Below are 20571 nucleotides of genomic sequence, written 5' to 3' on the forward strand. Positions count from 1 at the left end.
AAAAAAATAATTATTAAGAGAAAAAAAGAAAAAAATTAAAAACAAAAATCGGACGGATAGAACCCTCGGACAAATGGAGGAAGCAAAGCTATACAAACAAAATCTCACACAGAAGCATACACATACACACTCACAAAAAGAGGAAAAGGGGAAAAAATAATAAATCTTGCTCTCAAGTCCACCTCCTTAATTTGGGATGATTCGTTGTCTATTCATGTATTCCACACATGCAGGGTACATCAAGTTGATTGTGGAGATTTAATCCGCTGCTCATGAGGCTGCTGGGAGAGATTTCCCTTTCTCTTCTTTGTTCTGACAGCTCCCGGGGCTCAGCTTTGGATTCGGCCCCGCCTCTGCGTGTAGGTCGCTGGAGGGCGTCTGTTCTTCGCTCAGACAGGACGGGGTTAAAGGAGCCGCTCATCCGGGGCCTCTGGCTCACTCAGGCCGGAGGGAGGGAGGGGCAAGGAGTGCGAGGCGGGCCTGCGGCGGCAGAGGACGGCGAGACGTTGCAGCAGCCTGAGGCGTGCCGTGCATTCTCCCGGGGAAGTTGTCCCTGGATCCTGGGACCCTGGCAGTGGCGGGCTGCACAGGCTCCCCGGAAGGGGGGTGTGGATAGTGACCTGTGCTCGCACACAGGCTTCTTGGTGGCGGCAGCAGCAGCCTTAGCGTCTCATGCCCATCTCTGGGGTCCGCGCTGTTAGCCGCGGCCTGCGCCCGTCTCTGGAGCTCCTTTAAGCAGCGCTCTTAATCCCCTCTCCTCGCGCAGCAGGAAACAAAGAGGTAAGAAAAAGTCTCTTGCCTCTTCGGCAGCTCCAGACTTTTTCCCGGCCTCCCTCCCGGCTAGCTGTGGCGCACTAGCCCCTTCAGGCTGTGTTCACGCAGCCAACCCCAGTCCTCTCCCTGCGCTCGGACCGAAACCCGAGCCTCAGCTCGCAGCCCCGCCCGCCCCGGCGGGTGAGCAGACAAGCCTCTCGGGCTGGTGAGTGCCAGTCGGCACCGATCCTCTGTGCGGGAATCTCTCCGCTTTGCCCTCCGCACCCCTGTTGCTGTGCTCTCCTCCGCGGCTCCGAAGCTTCCCCCGTCCGCCACCCACAGTCTCCGCGCGCGAAGGGGCTTCCTAGTGTGTGGAAACATTTCCTCCTTCACAGCTCCCTCCCACTGTTGCAGGTCCCGTCCCTATTCTTTTGTCTCTGTTTATTCTTTTTTCTTTTGCCCTACCCAGGCACGTGAGGAGTTTCTTGCCTTTTGGGAGGTCTGAGGTCTTCTGCCAGCGTTCAGTAGGTGTTGTGTAGGAGTTGTTCCACATGTAGATGTATTTCTGGTGTATGTGTGGGGAGGAAGGTGATCTCCGCGTCTTACTCTTCTGCCAGCTTCCCGGAAGCCTCACTAATTAGGTTTAAATGTTTTTCATTCTTTTTTTATATTGTCTTTTGAAAATTGTCTTTTTATATTCTTAGTCCTTAGGAATGAGCTCTTTATAGGTTTCTCTAGTGCTTAAGCAACGAAGAAATATTTGTAATCATTTTTGAATAATCAAGTGATCAACTTTTTAAAGCCCTTGTAATCTTCTGTTCAGCAATCCTTACTTGTTTTGCTCATAGAAACTAGCTTTTTACTTCTAGTTGCTGAACATAAGTTGAGCACATAGTAGAGATGACAGTTTACACTCACTACTTCATATAATTCTTTTTGTCAGTCCTGTGAAGTAGGAACCATTATTATTACCAGGTTAGAGGTGATTGGAGAGAACGGTAAATTGCAAAGGTCAGACAGCTTGTTAGAGCTGAAGCCCAAACTAGAGCCCGCACCCCACACGCTTTAACCACTGCAAGCCACCAAACACAGGAAGTGTTTATAAAAACAACTTGTCACATGGGAGCTGTCAGAGAATGACCTGATTCATACTGTCATATTTCTGACCTTTAGCTTTAGTCTTGTGACCAAAAAACACCCCCCAAATGGTATAAAGTTTAGCTTTCAACATGATTGAAGAGTGGGAATTATAGAGCTATTTTCATCTTCATCCATGTGAAATGACAAAAGGCACAGTGATGGTGTGAGAGCTGGGTCGTCCATTAATCCTCAGTCTCCCACTAACCCCCTGAGTGACCGTAGGAAGTTATTTAAGCTCCCAGAGTCACGATGTCCTCTTCTCTAGAAATTATCTTCATACAGCTTTCCTTGGATTCAGTGGGACTCTATATGTAATGGACCAGACAGAGTGCTTGGTACATAATAGATGCTCAATAGATGTTATTTTTGTGTTTGGTTTCCGAGGTTTGATTTGGATGTGTAGGTGTCAAATGTCTGCAAATGATTTGCTCCAGGCTCTGTCACTCCTGAGAGTTGCTAAACTAGTTAATTCTTGCCAAGACTTTAATCGGAAGAAAATAATCCATTTTAGAACTTCTAACAAGTACTTACACATTGGAAACTTTCCAGTGTAGACTAAATTACTCTTAGCACATCTCTGGACAATTCCATGTCCTCCAAAATCTCTGTACCTTGACTATATTCATAGTGTAAATTCCTGAAACAGGCTTAAATAACTGATTGAGGAAAAGAAGAAAGAACGTCATACCATTATCAAGATTGGATTCAGACTCCCACAAGCCTAATTACCTCCTTGAAAAGTACTCTTCTGTACTTTTTGGCTCCAGCCTCTTAACACAATTAGCTACAGCCTTGATTTTTGTCTCTGCTCATTACCTGTATGTTCTATCTTCAAACGAGGTATGCACGGTGGATTATTACTTTTTCATCTAACACTGATACAGGCACAATTATATGATATTAACACTTCCTCTTCAGAAGAAGTTTGTTTTGTAGAGGTCTTGATAATCAATTGTTCCTCATTTCATGATTTCGTTTAAGGACAGGCCCAATGAAACACATTTCTATTCTCCTGTTTTTTCAGTCTGTTGATTGCTGCAGGTGCATTGTAAGCCATTAGGTCCTTCTCACATAATCATGATCTTTCTCTTGGTATAACTGAAGTTACTGCATTTGTTACCTTCAAGAACAGTATAATTTTCAAAATGCATCACACTCAGTAGCTAGAATGATTTTAATTTCTTTTATTCACTGAGAGATGGCAGAAAGAATATTTGGGGTATGTAGAGACTAAGTGGGTTAACTAGATATAATTAAGGCTGAGATTTTTGAATGACACAATGATTTTATTATTTTAAAATGCTTTGCAGTGCCTCCTCTATTGTAGTTATTGTCTGTTTGGGCTTTTAAAATATCCAATGCTCACCTGATTAAAATGTCAGTGCTAGTTCTTATTCAGGCTGTTTGGTATTTCTGTTTCTACTGTGATGGATAAATCATTTAGAGGACATAACCCTTAATAACCTTTTTCTGTGTTTGTTTGCGGTACGAGGGCCTCTCACTGTTGTGGCCTCTCCCGTTGTGGAGCACAGGCTCAGCGGCCATGGCTCACGGGCCCAGCCGCTCCGCGGCATGTGGGATCTTCCCCGACCGGGACACGAACCCGTGTCCTCTGCATCGGCAGGTGGGCTCTCAACCACTGCGCCACCAGGGAAGCCCGCTTAATAACCTTTAACAAGATCTCAGACTGTAATCTGTCAGAATTATTCCCTGAGTACAGTTCTTCCTTCTGCTGAACATTTATACAGCAAAGAAATGTTAATAACTCCTAAGAGAGCTGGTAGGATTTTATTATATTTTAGAAGGAACAATTATTTCTCTGAGAGCCCAAATTGGGTTGTCTATCCAAGGATCTCAACCTCAGAGACTTCTCTAGAAGTAGAATGATCCAGACAAGCCACTTTGGATAGGCTTTCAAATTTTCATCTTTTCTAGAGAAACTACATTGATACTGATGACATAAAAATGATGGGAAGTGTACCTTTCTTGACTGTCATGTATAAAACAGGTGACTTCCCTGCATTTCCTCACTTATCACCCCACAAAACCCACATGTCTTTTTTCTTGGCCATCGTGTGATTATATGTCATAGTGCATCTGATCATAATACTTTGCCCATAAAATCTATCTACCTTGCACTAGAGTTAACAGAGGTAACCCTTAGGATTTCCATCTATAATAGTGCCAAGCTCAGTTTTTGTGTATAGATTTCAACATTAGATTTTACCTCATCTGTCTATTTCTGTTCTCAATTCCATGCTGATTAGAGACCCACAAGTGCAAGAACTTATGTTAGTCCTGCCTCAGTCCTCTAAGACTCCACTTTGTAGCAATGGGTAGGGCTTTAAAATCCCACTGAAACTTAAAAGAAAGGGAAAAACTCATGTGCTAAGTGCTATTTTAAAAGTAATTACCTCTTTTCTCAGAAGCGCCTTAATTTCCAAAATGATGTTTAGTTGCTTGGCTATTTACTATTTACTCAATGTGTGTCTTTTTCTTTAAATTTTTATTGGCGTATAGTTGCTTTACAATGTTGTGTTAGTTTCTACTGCACAGCATCGATGTGTGTCTTAAACGTGGACATGGGACAGTTATTTTGATTACTCAGATCTCTTCTTTCCTTTCACATGAGTTTTGAGATCTCTTTCTGATAGTAGAATTACAAGAAAATGTCCTCCATATAAATTCAATCCAAATCTAAAATCTAAATATATGTATACACTCAAATGTATATTCATGTGTGTTTTGGTCACTTGATAGAGGGAGAGGGACCTACACCCGGTATTTGGTTTGAATGTTGAGACTGATGATGCCACACAAGCACCAAGAGAATCGAAAAATCTTGTGAAATAATGAGGCTTTGGGGAGAGAGCAGGGTGCCTCCCAAGCAGTTCCAAAAGTCACTTGGGAGTGTAGGGAAAGGAGACTAGCTTGCGAGTTTTATGGTGGTTAAGAGGTGGGGCTGCTGTGGGAATTCCTGTGTATGGCTTGAACTTCCCGCAGGAGCCACAAGAGGGAGCACCAGCCTTGCTTGCCGGCTTGCCCAGCTGCGGGGCAAAAGGGGGAAAAAGAGAGGAGAGCCTTAGAAGCTGTCATCAGGCAATCTCAAAAAATAGGGTCAGGGCATCCCTGGTGGCGCAGTGGTTGAGAGTCCGCCTGCCGATGCAGGGAACACGGGTTCGTGCCCCGGTCAGGGAAGATCCCACATGCCGCGGAGCGGCTGGGCCCGTGAGCCATGGCCGCTGAGCCTGCGCGTCCGGAGCCTGTGCTCCGCAACGGGAGAGGCCACAACAGTGAGAGGCCCGCGTACAGCAAAAAAAAAAAAAAAAAATAGGGTCAGTCTCTTACTACAGTATTACACGTGCATAAACACATAGCACAGACTTGAGTACACCTACCTACCCCTGCAGTCTCCTTTACCTTATCTTCCCGTAAGATTTCTGTGCATTTCAAGGACTTACGTTCCTGTGATCACACTTGGCTCGTAATTCCTGCTCCCTTGCGATTCTGACTTGCATCTCATCTCCCAAGGCTATTGGTGTCTTTCCACTTGGGTTGATCAAGATGCAGAATTCAGACCTTCTACGTGACTGAAACAACAGCTAAAAGAAAAATGTCCCACTTCCACAAGACATTTGCCTTTGTGTCATACTACTGTAAAAGTTTGATATTTCAAAAGTTTTCTCTCAAGAAAAGAGAGTAATTGGTAGATTGCTATCCCCCCATTGGTGGGAATTCGCCACACCTCTAAGAAGGCAGAAGTGCCTGTGTGAATTTTTTCTCTATGACATAAAAAAAAGCTGTCCCCCTTTGATTATATGAGGTTATAAGTCTAAGTAATCTAGTAAACACACACACACACACACACCAGCACACGCAGACAAATGCTGACACATGGTCTGCTGGTCTTGTTTGTTTCCTTGATGCTAAATGAGGAAACTTCACACAAAGTTGTCTTAGACTCAGGAGACTCAGAAATTCCGATAGTCTCCTCTGGAAAATGAAGCCAAAAATCACAAAAGATCTCTCTAAATTAAATGTTATCATTTGTATAAAATTCATAAAGTGGAGTTCTAACAGAAGGTACCCAAATTCTCTTTTCCTCTAAACTTCTTTTCTCAGGGGAAAAAAAAAACAGAACCATTTCTGTTTATTCCTACAACATATATTCACATCTCACTTTCCCTAATGAAATGTGGAACTGAGAGGTAAATGACTTTAAGTACATGTCAACTTAGCATTATGAGTTGAATTAATCTGTAAACATTAAGCTTCTGCTCCTCACTTGTAAGGGTGTCATTGCTGAGCATTTACCATGAGTGACAGGTCTGGAAGTTTCAGACGGCTGCTTCCTCCCCTAATCTAACTCCCAACAAGATTCCTACTGAAGAGGACAGGCTGATAAATGTACTGGCTTGAGCTTTGTCTTAGTTAGAATATAAATAATTTGGATGATTCAAATATAAATTTCAAGGTTTATTTTTCCCCAGTTTTAGGACATATGGTTTTAGAAATAGCTTATCCATCTTTTATGGAAGCAAATAAATATTTTGCATGATGAAGCAGCTTCATAGTTCCTTCTAGAAAATATTCAAGGTTAAAATGAGCCTGCCTCACCCAAATTTGCCAAAATATTAGGAAATGACTTTATAGGAAAAAAGGTATAAACATCAGTTTCACATGTTAAATATAAAAATCAAAAATGTTACCTTGAGCTTAAAATAGTATATGTCAGTGATTAATGATGGATCTGTTTTCTCTTTTATTATTCTTTGTAAGTAATTTTTTCAGTTGATAACACTTAAATGACTAGAAGTGGTTTATTGCAAAATGTTCTCAAGGATCCAAATGAATCAATGAATCTTTATAATTAAGCATTTTACTTGCTCTCTTCCTGAAAAAGAAAAAATGATATTAAAACAGATTTTACATCCTGTTATGTCCTTTAACCCAAACTAATGCTGACTGGATAAACCAGCTGCATAATTTCTGTAAGAGTTTTTGTGGATTTAAATAATTGTGAACAAATTTATATTTAAAAAATAATAAAGAGTTATAAAATTGGCTAACCAGAATTTGAAATTGATTAAGACCAGTGGTATTTGTCTTGCGCATCCCAAGGTTTTCTCAAGGTCACCAGAGTCAGAAAGACCTCTTTTGAATTCTTGGTTAATTATTAAAGCTCTATTTGGCAATGTATTGTCTTCTCTGTGCCTCAGTTTCCTCGCCTCCCAAATGGACATAAAAATGCCTACTTCAATAGTTTAGTTGTGAGAATTAACTATAATAAAATGATTTTAAGAAAAAAGCAGAGCACAGTGCCTAGTTCACTGTGGCACTTAGTACCTAGTACCTATTATCATTATGGTATAATTGCATTTTCCGGCTGATACTAAAACTACAGGGTGTTTTTTCTTCACTTCTAAAAGTACACATTTTCTGATCTAATTATCAGCTTGATAGCAAGACAACTTTTAAGACTCTTTGGTTTGTACATGTCTGAAATATATCCTTTATACTTTATACGTACAGTATTCTTTCTCTCCTTTTAATGCTCAAATGCACATAATACAAAGAAGCTCTCACACACACAAAAAGAAAAGAATATCTCTTCTTCCTGTTCTGAGAATTTTTCATTGCAGGTAATAAAATATTTTACAGAGAATTTATGTTTTATATAAGTTACAAAGCTTTTATCCCAAAAGATAAGCCAAATATAATTGAATTTGAGAAAGTTCCCCTCTTACGAAAGCTCCTGCAAACGTGAGTGAGGTTATCCTCACAACTTCACCAGTTTCTAGGCCAATTTTAACAAATTAATACGGTGGAATAATAATTTGAGATGTTCCTTTGGTCTAAGAGATATGATGAAGGGATGTCTGAAATCGAGGAGAGATCAAGAGGGAAACTCCTTAGCTCTTTGATACAACTTACCATCAAAGTTTGACAGGCTAATTTCGGAAGTGACCAGTTATCAGCCAGAGCTAGTTTTTCCTACTTCCATCCTGTTCCAGACCAGACAGAGGGTATATGCTCTATTTGGCAATGTATTGTCCTCTCTGTGCCTCAGTTTCCTCGCCTCCCAAATGGACATAAAAATGCCTACTTCAATATACCCATATACCCATATAGTCTCTGTCGTCACACATACACAGCTTGTATAAAGTGAGGAGGGAAATTGAGAGTATTTTGACATTGGTGGTTCTCTACGCCTTTCTTCCCATCTTCACCCCAGGATGTGTCTGTGTGGACTTTGGATTAGCAGTAGAACATCTCAGAACCACTTGAGGATGATCCAAGAGCTGAGGAGGACTGTGAATCATCAGTCCCTTATGGACTCTGGTGATTGACAGCCTTGCTGATGTCCTCCCACCCGATGGTGTGAAAGCTAGAATCCAGAAGTCTGCGAGGAGTGTTGGAAACAAGTTGTAGCTTCAGAGCACCACAGAGGGGTGTGCGAGTGTCCCCAAGACTTCTCTGTGTTCAAGAGAAAGTGTCCGTACCTGAAACTAACACAACATTGTCAATCAACTATATTTCAATAAAAATTTAAAAAAAAGAGAAAGCGTACCCAAGGTGAATGAGAGAGAGAATAATTAATGTAAGCATGGAGTTGGTTCCTTCAGCCAAGATGAGAGGCTGTGTAGCTGGAAATGTGTGCAAAGCTGTCCTTGCCAGGCAGCACTGGTTGGGAATGCAGTCATCACAAAGGGATGCCAGTGTGGACTGGGCAGTGAAAGCTCAACCACTAAATTGACTATGTTTTTTTGGGAGCGACTAGACTTAGGTAGGTTTTATGTATTTTACATCAAGCAGAATGAGTGTTTCTTTCTTTCTTTCTTTCTTTCTTTCTTTCTTTCTTTCTTTCTTTCTTTCTTTCTTTCTTTCTTTCCTTCCTTCCTTCCTTCCTTCCTTCCTTCCTTTCTTTCTTTCCTTTCTTTCCTTTCTTTCTTTCCTTTCTTTCTTTCTTTCTTTCCTTTCTTTCTTTCTTTCCTTTCTTTCTTTCTTTCTTTCTTTCTTTCTTTCTTTCTTTCTTTCTTTCTTTCTTTCCTTCCTTCCTTCCTTCCTTCCTTCCTTCCTTTCTTTCCTTTCTTTCCTTTCTTTCTTTCCTTTCTTTCTTTCTTTCTTTCCTTTCTTTCTTTCCTTTCTTTCTTTCTTTCTTTCTTTCTTTCTTTTTCTTTCTTCTTCCCGTCCCGTCCCTTCCTTTCTTTAGGACTTTGAATAAAGAAAGTTAATTTGTAGGAAAAATAGAGGTATATTTTTGCACATATGCTATTTGAAGAAGGTTAGTGGTACCTGGGCAAAAGAAGCCAGGATCCTTACCCAGGTCTTTGAACCCAGAGCCAAGGGTAGGAAAGGCAAGGTAAATCCCATATTTTCTATCCCCAAATTATACCAATTTTCAGAACTGAGGCTCCCAATAATTTAACTTCTGTTATTATTTTTCTATATTCTCCAAGTTGAATGATTTCACCTACCAAACAAGTTACATATGTCAAGTAATCATTAATTCATATTTCAAATTTTAAACCAAAAGGTATATAGCTAATTTTCAGTGCTTCTCAACAGTGTGAGTTGATTGACTCCTTCCAGGGCCAATGAAACTTATTTGTGTTCACATCTTTCACCTTATCATGGCAAAGGAAAGATGATTTTCTCTTGGAAAATTACTAGACTCCTAAAATTCCAACCACATTCTCATTTTGAATGTGAAGGAATGGTGAAAGGCTCATAGAGTGGATAGATGGTACATAGCCAAAAGGAGGAGAGGTAAAGAGGATAGATTACTCTCATTGTCAATAATTAGAATTTGAACGTAAGAAAAGAATTCAAAGGTGTATTTAAAACTTTGCAGAACTGTCTTACTTATCCAAATACACATAAAGTAAGCTAACAGGTAGGAAAACTGTGAAACGATTGTTGGGAATTTTTTTTTTTAAGATTTAATTTTATTTATTTTTGGCCGCATTGGGTCCTCGCTGCTGAGCGTGGGCTTTCTCTAGTTGAGGCAAGCAGGGGTTACTCTTAGTTGCAGTCCACGGGCTTCTCCTTGTGGTGGCTTCTCTTGTTGCAGAGCACAGGTTCTAGGCATGAGGGCTTCAGTAGTGGTGGCGCACAGGCTCCATAGTTGTGGCACACGGGCTTAGTTGCTCTGCGGCATGTGGGATCTTCCTGAAGCAGGGATCAAACCCATGTCCCCTGCATTGACAGGCGAATTCTTATCGACTGTGCCACCAGGGAAGTCCCTGAGAATATTTTTAATTACATAACTCATTGTTCCCTATACAATATCTTATTTGACAAAATTTCTCTTCTGTAAAACCTTGGCTTTCTTTAGGTCACTGCTTTGTTTCTCTCTCTCCTTTTTTTTTTTTGCGGTACGCAGGCCTCTCACTGTTGTGGCCTCTCCCGCTGCGGAGCACAGGCTCCGGACACGCAGGCTCAGCGGCCATGGCTCACGGGCCCAGCCGCTCCGCGGCATGTGGGATACTCCCGGACCGGGGCATGAACCCATGTCCCGTGCATCGGCAGGTGGACTCTCAACCACTGTGCCACCAGAGAAGCCCTCTCTCTTTTTTTAAAGAGCAATTTTAGATTCACAGAAAAATTGAGAGGAGTATACAGAGGTTCCCATATACCCTCTGTCGTCACACATACACAGCTTCCTCCATTTTCAATATTATTCACCAAAGTGGTACATTTGTTACCAAAGATGAACCTACATTGACACATCATAATCACCCAAAAGTCCATAGTTTACTTGAGTTTCACTCTTAGAGTTGTATGTTCTTTTGGTTCGGACGAATGTATAATGATATATCCATCATTATGCTATCATACAGAGTATTTTCACTGCTTTAAAAAATCCTCCGTGCTCTGCCTATTCATCCTTTCCCACCCTCTACCCTGACGACCACTAATCTTTTTATTGTCTCCATGTGTGTCATATGGTAAGAGAATGACATTATGGAAAAGGCAGAAGTATGGTAAGACTATGTTTAGTTTTGTAAGAAACCACCAAACTGTCTTCCAAAGTGACTGTGCCATTTTGCATTCCCACCAGCAATGGATGAGAGTTCCCATTGCTCCACACACTCACCAGCATTTGTTGTTGTCATTGTTCTGGATTTTGGACCTTCTAATAGGTGTGTAGTGTATCTCACTGTTGCCTTAATTTGCATTTCCCTGATGACATATAATGTGGAACACTTTTTTCGTATATTTATTTGCTATCTATATATCTTCTTCAGTGAGGCATTTGTTAAGGTCTTTAGCCCATTTTTTAATTGGGTTGTTTGTCTTGTCATTGTTGAATTTTAAGCATTCTTTGAATAGTTTGAAGAGCAGTCCTTTATAAGATGTGTCTTTTGCAAATATTTTCTTCCAGTCTGTGACCTGTCTTTTCTATTTCTTGGCATTGCCTTTCATTAAGCAGAAGTTTTTAATTTTAGAGAAGTCCAGCTTATCAGTTATTTCTTTCATGTATTTTGTCTTTGATGTTATATCTAAAAAGGCATCACCATACCCTGGGTCATCTAGGTTTTCTTCTATGTTGTCTTCTAGGAGGTTTATAGTTTTGCATTTTATAGTTAAGTCTATGATTTATTTTAAGTTAATTTTTGTGAAAGTTGTGAAGTCTGTGACTAGATTCTTTTTTTCTTTCTTTGTCTTCTTGCATATTGATGTCCAGTTGTTTCAGCAGCACTTGTTGAAGAGGCTATCTTTGCTCCATTGTATTGCCTTTGCTTCTTTGTCAAAGATCAGGTGACTGTATTTATGTGGGTCTGTTTCTGGGTTCTATTCTGTTCCACAGGTCTATTCTTTTTCTGTAGCTTTATAGTAAGTCTTGAAGTCGAGTAGTATCAGTCCTTCCATTGTGTTCTTCTTCAATATTGTGTTGGCTATTCTCGGTCTTTTGCCTCTCCAAGTAAACTTTAGAATCAGGTTGTCTATACGTGTTTCTCTTTTCATGTGAGTAATTCAACTCGTTCAACCTTTTCACCTTGGTTGCCTGGAAAAAAATCAGTGTAAGGTATATTTGCTTATTCACTGGAATTCTGTTCATCCTTATGGGTGGAATTTGATTTTCTTCTCTAAGTCTTGTTTTTCACCTTTCACTTACTTTTATTTTCTGAGTCATAATGAAATAAATATAAACATGAATCACGGAGTCAACCCAACTTTAATAAGCCCATCATTTACCTTCCTTACAGTGAGGAAGGCCCCCGAGTCAATCAACTTGGGAGCTAAGGGTCTGATTCCTGTTCTGTCCTTCAACCGCACTTCATTCTTAGTTGTTCTCACTTAGGAAAAGAGTCGGTCTTCTTCGCAAGATAAGAGGGAAAACAGACTGCTGGGTGATCAGCCTTTTCAAGTGGGATGTTGCCTTACAGGCTCATATTGACGAAATCCTCAATAACCCTGATTTTCCCTGCATGAGCACTATTGTTGCATTGGAGAGATTCCTCACACTCTGCTCTTTGTCTGCCTTTCTCTTGGTGTGCTCTTGAACCTGAGTTGGTCCTTCACTGATAACATGTAAATATGATCCAAAACCACACAGTAAGACGTGCAGAACAGACAACTGCTTGAAATGCCTGTTTTGATATGGTCTCTATACTAAAGGACAAAGTTAACTGCACAAATATCAAACACTGGTGACCTATTGGTAAACAAACAAACAAAGAAAGATTGGTTTACTTATTTTCCCAGTGAAAGCCTGAGTGCCTCTACTCAGTGTCAACTTTCTTGTATATTTCCTCAAATTCCTAATGAGATAAAAGAGCTACTAATCGTAGCTAACATTTTGAGCACTTACTATGTGCCACATACTGTACTATGTACTTTATATTTATTTCACTAAATATTCTTAACAATTCAGTGAAGTGTCGGTATCATTAACTCATTTTCAGATGACAAAACTGATTCAAAAGAATATTAACATTTTTCCCTAAATTATAATCTAATAATTGAAAAGCAAGGATTTGAATCTAGGTAGACTCTAAACTCTTAAGTTTGTGTTCTTAATCACTTATTAAAATGGCCTCTAGCCCCAAACTATTCTTAACTACTTGAATATACTTCAATAGTCCTCAAAGAGTCAAGACTATGCTCTAAAATCACTAGTATTGAAATCATATGCATGACCAACATTCATTAACATTTTGCATGTTATTTATTCTCCGAAAACCTTTCCCTTAAAGGCTTATGTTCATACTTCAAGGCTCCAAATTCCTTCCTCAATGAAGCCTCCCTGACTTCCTCCAGATAGTATCTGTTGCCCTGTCTTTTGTGCTTAGTAGGTTGTTCAAACCTTGTGATAGAACTTAACCCCATAATTACAAGACTTTCTTTAAGGCAGCTAGGCTGTTCTATTTCTTTGGTACCTGGTAAGTGCTAGATAGATTTTTCTAATATAAACACATTGAAATTCTTCAAGCCAAAAAAAAAAAATCATCCTTCTGGGAAGGAATTCAGAGAGAAGAATAGATAGTGAATATACTTTTTGGAGCAAGAAAAAGAATAAATACATATAATTTATGTATAACTAAAACAGGTTAAATCTCAAAGAGATGGAAGAATACTGTTGAATTCAATATCTATTTCCTAACCTACAGCAACATACTTCCCACAAAATATCCCACAAAAGAGCAGAATTCTCCAGAATACCTCTCGGCTCTTCACAGGAACTGAGGAGCTGCACAGTACTCTCTTCATCTTCAAGGTCAGGCCCCAGGTTTGGAGGACTTCCTAGATCACATCGAACACCAACACTGACATCTGCTGGAAATGCACTCTGCCCATATTTCCTGCAGTTGGTTAAAAAGAAAAAAAAAAAAAAGTGCACAGAAGCAAACTTATAAGAAACCACCTAAAAAAATACCCCTGAACCTAAACAAAAAACTAATTTACCAAGAAAATGTAAGTTTGAACAACCTGGGGTATTTCTTTTACTGAGACTATACTCTTGACAGAAAATTTTTGGAGTAACATGGCCATAGATTTATGACTCTGGATTACTAATTCTTATATACACATCCTTTAGCTTGGCCTCCAAAATGTATTTAATATTTTTTAAAAAAAGAAAAATAAGATGCATATCTCTGCAATTAATTTCTACCTCACTTTTCATAAATAGCATGGCTCATGCTCTCTGGATCATAGAAAATACTAAATCATTTTGCGGCCTCAGTTTTCATGGATATGGAGAACATAGTTTAGGCGAATAGTTTGTTGCTGTGGTTTATAGCATTCTACCTGTTCTCCAAAGTTTCCTTTCTGCTGTCTCACTTGTGATACTAATTAGGTATTTGGAAAATAGTCAAATTGAAGAAGAATATACTTTCCTCCATTTATTTATTTATAAATTTAAAGTTAATCAGATGTGAAGTATTTCTTTCTACACTTATTTTTCCTATTTATTAAAACGTTTTGGTAAGAGAAAAAATTCTGCAACTCAAAAAAATTATTTTGTTTTATTTTTCAGGAAAAAAAATTCCAAAAACCTATATGTTTAAAATTGGTTACCTATAAAAATTAAATCCTAGCTTCCTAGCATGAATCTTCCATGTTAAAAGATGTTCATGTTTTCTTCTAAATTTACCTCCTAAGTTCCTTTCTGGGGAAGTAAGGTACTTATTTTGTCCCTTTTTTGCTTTTCAGCTTTTTATCTCTATTGTAAAATATGATGAATATACAGAAAAAGCGTATAAAACACAAGGTACAGCTTAATGCCTTATAATAAAATGAGCACTCACGTAACTCTCACTCAGCTCAGGAAATAAAACATGACCAACACGTTTACAAAAACCCTAGCTGCCCCTTCTCAGTTACAATCCACACCCTTGCTTTTCTTTACATTTTAACTCCTAAATATACATCTCTAAACACTACAGTGTTGCTGGGATTTTCATTTTGTGTAAATGGGATCAGAGTGCACGTTGGCTTTTATGTTGGCTTCATTCAGTCAACATTCTGTGAGTTTTATCCATGTTGTTGCATGTAGCTGGGATTTGTTTATCTTTACTGCTCAACGTCATTCCATTTTACTAATATATCACCAATTGCTCATCCAATCTATTGTTGGTGGATATTGGGGTCATTTCTGACTTGAGGCTGTTTCTGATTCTAATGCTTCTGAAAGCATTCCTATGTCTTGCGATGCATTTACAGGCATTTCTGTTAGGTATAAACCTAAGAGTGGATTTGCTGGGTCATAGGGTATATGGGTCTTCAACTTCCATACGTAACCAAATCTTTTATTAAAGTGGTTGTACCGATTTGTATTCTACCCAGCAGTATGTGAGTGTTTCATTTACTTCACGTCCTTGCCAACACCTGATATGGTCAGACTTTCTCATTTTAGCCGTTGGGGAGGGTTTGTAGTAGTATCTCATTTTGTTTTTAATTTGCATTCAATATCCTTTTTTTTAATAAATTACCTACATAAGTCCATTGCCCATTTTCCTAATGGAAATTTCTTTTTTCTTAGAAATTTCTAGAAGTGTCTGAACAACCTGGCAGCCTTGCAGCCGAAGTTGGACCACTGTGCAGTCCTGTGCACCTGCAGCTTCCTGCTCCAGCACCTGCCAGGAGACATCAAGGCACTCTTGTGCAAGCCCAGCAAGGTGAGTACAGCGAGGCCGTCCTCTTCCTGAGGACAGCCCTGAAGCTGGAATCTTCCAACAAGACCATCCACACCAAGCTCTCAAAGCTAGTGAGGAAGCACGCCAACCAGCAGAGCACAGAGACCACCCTATACCCAGAAATGCTGGGCAACCCCACACAGCTGACTACCAAGTATCCTGCCAAGGGGGCCTGGTCCATCCCATGCAAGAGGCTTTTTGGGGAGAATGCTGTTGCCCTTGGGGGCATGGCTCTCTCTGTGGTCATCGCTGCCAGGAACTGACTGCCCAGGTGGCTGCTACCTGCCACCGCCTCCTTGCACTGTGGACCCCACCCCATGCTCCCTAACTCTCCCAGGCTCCCTGTCCACTGCTCTCTCTGACCTGACTCCCTCCTCCGGTTTGGAGGGAGTAAAGTTTGGGGATCCCCTGGTCCAGAGCGCAGAAGGGACTGAGACCCTATAGGAGGAAAGTGAAGCAGAGCAGAACCTCACGTCCAGCTTGGAGGGAAGGGACCCTCAATCCTCCAGACACAATTCCCACCCCGACCCCATCCACCTGGGCATCTGTTTTCTAGAAGGCCCTAAGAATTCATTATCTTAATTCTAACCATCATGATGTCTCATCACCAATAGCTGGTTTTCCTGTTGCTAGTTTTGCCTTCCCAAATCTGCCAGTGGCAACCAGAATGCGCCATCTGTCCATAACTGCACTCTGAAAGTAGAAACACTTTACTGAGGTTTCTGTGACCCCATTCCGGCCTATCTCTCCAGCTTTCCCATTGTCTCTGTTCACATTTCATGTGACAATGACTTCAGGTTTGTTGAAGCCTTTCAACTCATGCCTTGTCTTATCTCCTCTGTGCCTTAGCTAAGGTGGCCTTTTCTGCCTGGGATGTTCTTCCAGCCTCTTTGCCTAGATGCAATGGCTCATCTCTTGGCACCTCCCTGAGAGAACTTCCCAGAACACCCCAAGCTAGATTTTTTGCCTGATGCCACCAATCGCCCTATGCCTTAAATGTTCCTAGGTCTTACGTTACTGCCTTTGTACCTTTCTCCCCAACTGAACGGTCCTCCATCAGGGCGGGAATAGTGCCTCACTCGTTCGTCTCCATGTGCTCAGTGCTAGCACATGCTTAGCCTAGAGGAATCATCGGGTAAATATTTGGTTTTTTAATTGAAAATGGTAAACCCTTGTATTTCGTTACTTTACCATCCTGAGAAACTCTTAAAGTATGAAATAATTGATTCGTCTGTGCAAGTGTGTTGCAATTATTAGAGGACACGTTATTTGTAATTCGGGGACTGACACAGGCAAAGCTGCGGCTGCCCAGAGTTTTCATCATTTTAGGATTATGGGAACTTCCAACAGAGGGTGAGCCAGAGAAGGAAAATAAGATTAAATCAAAACCAATCTGTTTTCTAAGATAAGAACATTAGAGAAATAAAGAAGAATCAATAAATTGTTGAGACTAATGACTGAATTGATGTTTGAATTTTGTGGAGAGCTGGTTTACTCTTTCACCCATTCATATTTGAAATAAGACATAATCAAGCCTGCCTTTCAGAGTTTTGGAAAAATGCAAAGAGTTAAGCATTTAAATAATTTCTCTTACATGTATTTTAAAATATTATCACATTTACCCACGCCTGTGGTGGGTATGCACTTGATATTGGCAAATCAGAGAATTAAGAGCTATCCATCCACATTTATGCCAACACATCAATCAATTCAAGTTAAAGGAACAGTATCATTTGCTGGGGCCAAAACGTAGGGGATCACATTTTGGACTCAACAAACTGAAGGTTTGGGTATTGTGCAATTACAGAAGGCAAATAGTAGTATTCTTCTGTATCTCACGAGCATGATAGAGCTTGTAGAGAGGGGCACTTTTTAGAAAGTGGGAAAACTGGAAAATTGGGGAAGTTAGTGTTCCATAGACTCATCTTCTGGGCTCCTTCTCTACCATTGCTCCTTAGAGATCAGCGACCTTGCCCTCTCCTTTCCCATAGCAGTCTGCATAGTCCTCTAGTGTATCAATCATCAGTTTGAACTGCAGCGTTTTGTTGGCACAAATATCCTGCCAACTCTTCTTTGGGGTCTTTGAGCATGGAGACTGATTCAGATTAATTGTATTGTCCTCAGTGACTATCACAGAACAGGACACAGGTTAGCATTCTCTAAATTCTTACAAAAGAAAGAACAGGGGAAACAAAGATGAAAGGATGTGAGAGAGAGAGGAAAGAAAGAAAGTAACATGAATTTAAGTCATTTTCCCCACAAAGTCTCTAAAGTATTTAAATCATCATTAACTATGGAATGAAAAATTTTATCTCTTATTCAGGGGTTGGTAATTAAAAGTGAAAAGGTGGGAAAATTGTAGGGGAATGAAGCGGCTTCCCAGACCCTTTTAAGTCACATCAGATGAAATAATTGTTCACTACACCTTTTCATAAGGAGGGTTCTGCTGGGAGCTGAGAGCAACAAAAATAGTGATCGGAGTTCAGTGCCTTGTGAAATAATGTAGAGGGAAGAGGGAGGAAGAAAAAGAGCCAACTAATTAAAACAAGATAAATATATTAAAGAGTATTCAGGCTGGAAGTGTATATTCTGTACAAATCAATTTCCACTGCAATTCTTATAACTTGTTCACAAGCAAATGGCTTATGTTCCTCCTATGTGCCCCTGTTGTTGCTAATTAACACAGGCTTGAGATGCCTGGGAAAAGAAACAAATACATAAATAAAAACCGTTCTGCGGATGATAGGGAAAGGCATCTGCATGCAAGGCAACAGACTCTCAGTTAGAAATATTTTAAAGGGTGTACAAAGACTATAAATGTATGTTCTCTCTTTCACCAAGATCCCTTATCAGAATATGCTCATAAGCTATCCCACCCTACCAGAATATTACTTCCTACAGTCTCCTCTCCATAGGTAATGAGTTAGGTAATCACATTTTTGTATTCAAGGAGGGAGGAAAGCTTTAAACAAACACATTCTAAATTACTCTCTTTAGTGGAACAGTTCAAGGAGTTTAGAGTGGGCTGTGGGCTGGGAAATACCAGCTCATTTCTCCAGACAATTTTTCAAACAGTGGAAGACATTGAAATGCCATCAATCTTTCTAGATACTCAGTGGTTGCATTGTTTTCATGACCTGAAAAGCAGAGTTAGGTAGAATGTTCCTGATCTGCATTTTCAGCGAGGATAGGAGATACATTTAATTAAAATTCAAGTAAACAAACCTTCAACTAGCACCTCCTAAATACAAAGCTAGTGCTAGGCACTGAGTGCCACACACAGATGAGTAAGACTGGCTAATCCTGGTGAGAAAATGCCTTTCTTTGGGCAGATTCCAAGTTGTGATAGTCTTCCTGTAATATCAGGAAGAGTAAGTACTGAAGTGGAGGTAAAAGCAATCAGCCCTGAGAAAGTAAAGCAAGAAATAATTAATGTGTCTTTCATATTGTCAGAAAGGGAGAGAAGAATGCTTCTAAAGGAAGTGGCATCTAATTAAGCAGAAAGGATGAGTCAGCATTCAATAAGAGAGATGGCTGGAAAGGATATGCCTCCAAGGTAAGAGGATGCTGCCTTACTCCATTCAGGTCTCTGCTCCAATGTCACCTCCTTGGAGAGTACTTTGCCCTCATCTCCCAGCTTAGTATACTTACATTGCTAGCAAATCTTCCTAAGGTATGTTCCGCACACTTACTTGTCTTTTCCACTAAATTATAATAAATATATATGAAACAATTTTGATGATTTAGAGTATTCTGAGGACAGGGAAGGTGAGGAAAACACCTAAATAAATTGATTGATTGGTTTAAAATAGAAATTTGGGCCATAAATAAAATGTAAATAGCGAATGATATAATCACCCAGAAACTAGTTATAATCTTGGAGAATTAAGACCAAAGATTATACAAGATTATACTAAGAGTCTTCCCTAAAATAACATACATATTTCACTGATTCAGCAAGATATTTTATACAATTTTCAACTAACAGTGATAGATAAGTGCATGTTTTAGATAACACATTTTAATACTCTGAATTTGGCAAACCAACTCAAATGGGTGCCTGCTCTAAGAAACAATTTAAATGAATTTATCGTAAACAGTAAAGGAAAAAATATGAAGCAATTTAAATGAAAAGCAGTAAATGTTTACTAAAACGCTTAGAAAATTTGAAAACCCAGAAAATTTAAAAATAATAATCCTATAATCCTACCACTAAAGTTACTTTCCTACGTGACCAAATCATTTTTGAAAAAATCCTTTTTAAATACAAAACACTCCCTAATACTTTACTTAGTCATTTCCTAAATACTGAAACAAAGACTGCTCTTGGTTTTTAATATTATGAAAAAATGCTACAGTGAACATATTAACTCATAAATATTTTTTCAATACTCAGATTACTTTTTTTTTAACATCTTTATTGGGGTATAATTGCTTTACAAGGTGTGTTAGTTTCTGCTTTATAACAAAGTGAATCAGTTATACATATACATATGTTCCCATATCTCTTCCCTCTTGCGTCTCCCTCCCTCCCACCCTCTCTATCCCACCCCTCCAGGCAGTCACAAAGCACCGAGCTGATCTCCCTGTGCTATGCAGCTGCTTCCCACTAGCTATCTACCTTACGTTTGGTAATGTGTATATGTCCATGCCTCTCTCTCACTTTGTCACAGCTCACGCTTCCCCCTCCCCATATCCTCAAGTCTGTTCTCCAGTAGGTCTGTGTCTTTATTCCTGTCTTACCCCTAGGTTCTTCATGACATTTTTTTTTTAAATTCCATATATATGTGTTAGCATACAGTATTTGTCTTTCTCTTTCTGACTTACTTCACTCTGTATGACAGACTCTAGGTCCATCCACCTCATTACAAATAGCTCAATTTCGTTTCTTTTTATGGCTGAGTAATATTCCATTGTATATATGTGCCACATCTTCTTTATCCATTTGTCCGATGATGGGCACTTAGGTTGTTTCCATCTCCGGGCTATTGTAAATAGAGCTGCAATGAACATTTTGGTACATGACTATTTT

General features: G+C 39.7%; 1 long non-coding RNA gene across 1 annotated transcript in view; it reads left to right on the top strand.

Moving 5' to 3' along the window:
• Window positions 1–510: 510 nt before the first annotated feature.
• Window positions 511–20571, top strand: part of LOC138842676 (uncharacterized) — a 42016-nt gene continuing 21955 nt past the window's right edge. Inside the window, exons 1-3 of the long non-coding RNA XR_011377431.1 lie at window positions 511–780; window positions 15386–15521; window positions 18993–19095. This is a non-coding gene — a long non-coding RNA (uncharacterized lncRNA). The remainder of the gene's footprint in view (window positions 781–15385; window positions 15522–18992; window positions 19096–20571) is intronic.

This window comes from Globicephala melas, chromosome 4, assembly GCF_963455315.2.
Source record: "Globicephala melas chromosome 4, mGloMel1.2, whole genome shotgun sequence".
Lineage (NCBI taxonomy): Eukaryota > Metazoa > Chordata > Mammalia > Artiodactyla > Delphinidae > Globicephala > Globicephala melas.